Source organism: Arachis ipaensis, chromosome B07 (genome assembly GCF_000816755.2).
Source record: "Arachis ipaensis cultivar K30076 chromosome B07, Araip1.1, whole genome shotgun sequence".
In the NCBI taxonomy this organism is placed as follows: domain Eukaryota; kingdom Viridiplantae; phylum Streptophyta; class Magnoliopsida; order Fabales; family Fabaceae; genus Arachis; species Arachis ipaensis.
This window is the reverse complement of record NC_029791.2, coordinates 124,122,616-124,127,029: the sequence shown is the minus strand read 5'-3', so window position 1 is coordinate 124,127,029 and position 4,414 is coordinate 124,122,616.

The window sequence follows — 4,414 nt, the reverse complement described above, 5'->3', positions numbered from 1 at the left end:
ATTCTTGGCTTGGTTTTCTGTTTTCATGTATTATATTAGGTTTATTTATGTGTTTTTTTTTATATTAAAATTAAATGCGATAATTATGAATTAATTAGGTTTTGTTTATAATTTTTATACGTATATAAAAATTAATGTTATTTGAATTTGGATCCTCTAAATTTTAAATTTGTATTTTAGAGGATAAAGTATAGTCTTTTATCCTTGAATGGTAGGGGTAAGCACGGATAGTGGTACCCGATTACCCGTCCAAATCCGAACCGAACCAATTAAATTGGTTCTGAAACCAACGGGTGATCGGGTACAACCCGATAGTTTTTGTTAGTGATTGGTTCGGATATCAGTTTTGGGGGTGCGGAACCGAACCAATCCGCAAACCCGATTATATATTAATTAAATAAAAAAAATATGACTTTTCCATTAGACAATGATTATTTATTATTAATATGTTTGGATTTTAATGAGTTTAATTTTTAATGTATTTGGTGTTTAATATGTTTGGATTATTTCTATTGATGTTACATGTTTATTGTACTTGTTGAATTTTTAAGATAAAAATTTGGTTTTTTTTTTATGAATTTCAAAGTCATCGGGTACCCAATTATCCAAATCGAACTAATCCATTCTTAATCGGTTTGGTTTGGTTCGGGTACATGTACAAAAAAATGTTAATCCGAACCAATTACATTTTGATAAGTTCGGTTCTAATTTTACCATAAATCCGAACCAAACCGACCCGTACTCACCCCTATTGAATGGTTTCTCTCTCATATTTATTCTTGGTCCTGCCTATAAAATAAATAGTAAGAGATCACACTTTATTTTCTAAAGTGAAATTCAAACTTTAGAGAATCCAAATCTACGTTATTTTATATCAAGTTTAATAACCATTAATTTCATATACAGTTAAGATCGGATTTCTACCATTAATTTCATGATGATATAGCATGTTCTTGGTAATGTTTCTTGATTAATCTAACTTAATTAATTAGGAATATATAATTAATTCTAGCAATAAATTCTAAAAATTATTTAATTTAATATAAATTAAAGGGACATACTAATAATAATACAAATTATTTTTAATTATATTAGATGTGATATTTTAGTGTAATTATTAAAAAAAATTAAAATTATTTTTATTGTTCATCAATCTCATTATTTTCTCTTTTGATATAAAATTGATTTGTTACATATTTTATTTTTAATTAAATTTCTCATTTTTCATTAAGTTTTTTATTTTAATTCATTATGCATTTTCTTAAATTTATTGTCAAATTATTTTCATCTTATTGATTGCACGTTATCTTTTGTTATTGCAGGTTAATGTGTATTTCTTTAATTCGAATAAAGACACATGCATCATTTGAAGTTATACTATGAGAAAATTAAACTTCCATTTTGATGAGTTCTATTATTTTATTAGAGGCCAAAAGACATTTTGTCTGAGAAATATACATTTAGGCCTTAGTTTTATAGAAATATGATGAAATTAGGAATGAATGAGGTAGAAATAATTATATGACTCTTATGTGTTAGCCAAAGAGAGAGGTTGGGCAGAGGTCATGATACCTGTTAACCTCTCTGATAAATAAGGTAATATTATTCTAATAAATAAGTCATTGTCAAATTGTCTGCTTTATAATTATTTTATAATATTTTTAAATTAAATCCTAGCTGATAGTAAAATAAATAGTAATAGTTATATATTATAATGGTAAAATACACATATTAGTTTTTTAGAAAAATAGTTATATAATGGTATGCAAAGCATAATGGAAATTTTGTCCTGAAAAAAAAAATTATATATGTATTCTTTTAGAGGATAACTTTGATATGCAAAAGTTAAATTATTAATAGTTAAAAAAAAAAAGTTAAATTAACAACAAAATTTAATTTGATTGTCATAAAAATTAATGTATGGAATGCATATGTAGGTACACGTGAGAAAATTAAAATAGCTGACCAATGAGAATGAAGATTAAGTGTGTTATAAGTTATTAATTACTAATAATTTTGAACCAACTTGAGTCATTTTTTTATAATATTTTTAAATTAAATCCTAGCTGATAGTAAAATAAATAGTAATAGTTATATCATATAATGGTAAAATACACATATTAGTTTTTTAGAAAAATAGTTATATAATGGTATGCAAAGCATAATGGAAATTTTGTCCTGAAAAAAAAAATTATATATGTATTCTTTTAGAGGATAACTTTGATATGCAAAAGTTAAATTATTAATAGTTAAAAAAAAAAAGTTAAATTAACAACAAAATTTAATTTGATTGTCATAAAAATTAATGTATGGAATGCATATGTAGGTACACGTGAGAAAATTAAAATAGCTGACCAATGAGAATGAAGATTAAGTGTGTTATAAGTTATTAATTACTAATAATTTTGAACCAACTTGAGTCATTTGAGTGGTTGATTCACTCATTTGTTTAAATAAATGTTAGAGGTTGGAATTTTATTTTGTGTATGCAGTAATTTATTAGCCAACGACAAATCCTTAAATGGAGCTAAGATCTACATCAGATTAGTTCTTTGCCTGTCGGGCTAAAAAATACAATGGATAACCATAGTTCAAATTTGTCTCTAAAGTTCAACTTAATTTTAAAATTGTCTTTTGGATCAAAATACCATTCTTTAATAACCCTTATCCAATAACATTCTTTACCAAACAGCAAACTGGAGGAGCCACCTACGCGACTCTGACTCCGCTATCTGATCTGCTTGCGTCGACGCCATCTCCACCACATTCACTCATGGATGTGCTGGTGCAGGAGCAAAAACGGCAACAGCAGCGCACGCTATCTCCCTCACCGACATCGTCGTCACCTTCCCCTTCTCTTATATCTCTCGCAAGCAAGAGCTCTCTCTCTCTTCATTCCTCTATCTCTCATCTTGGTCTCTCTCTCCATCGCTCTCTTGTTCCACGATGAGCATAACGAAAAGAGTGATAAGGAGGCTGCAGTGTCAGGAGATGCCTTTTTTTCTTCTTGTTCTTCTCCCATGCTTTTCTCTTTTCGGCTTCTCTCTTTTTCTTTGTTCTTTTTCTTCTTTTTTTTTTGTAATTTTATAATTTTTTGTTATGAGTAATTTGGTCTAAAATTTTAAGATTTAGGTAAAAAGAATAACTTTAAAATTAAGTTAAATTTTAGGGACAAATAAATTTAAATACAAAAAAAAAATGAAAATGAATAAAATTTTCGATTTAAACCATAAGAACAAAAAAACGTACTTAATCCTATTTATTCAGTTATATTTTATTGATCATAAAAAAAATTATTTTTAAAAAGTTGTGTCTAAATAATTCTAAATTTGATGTCAATATGTATCAAACATAATTAAATAATAAAAGTTTATATACAGTGAATAAATATCAATACATTTATTTTACGAAATTTCTTATGCTAATAATGCATAAAATACAAAAGATTAAATAATAATTGAAGCAGCAAAAGAAAATGGCAACATGATTAGATAATTTTTAATTATAGGAGTAATAAAAGAACCACTTACTTCTTCTCGATCATTGTTATTATTTTATACTATTCAATTTTTTAGCCTCAATCTATTGCAACTAACTTTTAGTTTATCACTTGCATTTGATTCTAACAGGGACTCATTTTAATATGTCTACTCCTCTTTGTTAAATAATGGCGTAATTACTTCTGGTCTTACCTAAATTTTATATTTTTACTTTTTATTGATCATTATTATTATATTTTTTTTGGTGTACTTTAATTATTATTTATTTGTACGGTAGATTTATGTAACAACTATCACTTATAAAATTTGAACAAAAAATATATTATTTTTTTGGGTACAAAATTTATGGTTATTTTAGCCTTTTTTTTCTCTTTTAAAGCGAATATAAAGTGATTAAGAAAAATTAATTGCAATATTAAAAATTAATTATTTACATTGTCAAAATTGAATTATGTAATAGTAGCATTTCTGTTTCTTAAAGTTAATTATATTAAAAAGATGAGTTTATAAATTTGTAATACTTTAATAAAGGAAATCTATATAATTATGAATATGTATATGTACATAATTCTGTTAATGACTGAAATTATCCATTTATATTTATGCAACTTAAAATTTTGGAGAAGATTTACAATATATTATTAGATAGTGTTAGTCAAAAAACTTAATAATTTGGGATGATTTGATGTGGGTATTTGAACTGGATTTTTACTATTTGCGTCCTATTTAAAACAAAATTAGTAATTTTATCTATAGAAAGAATCAATTAGAGAATCAAATTGAGATATAATGGAAATCGAATCACGAGAATTGAAAAATTGAATAATAAGTAGGGTGGGACGAAAAATTTGATGATGTTTTTAAATTGATTTCCTCATATTTATCTTTTTAAAGGAATAATAATATAATAATAT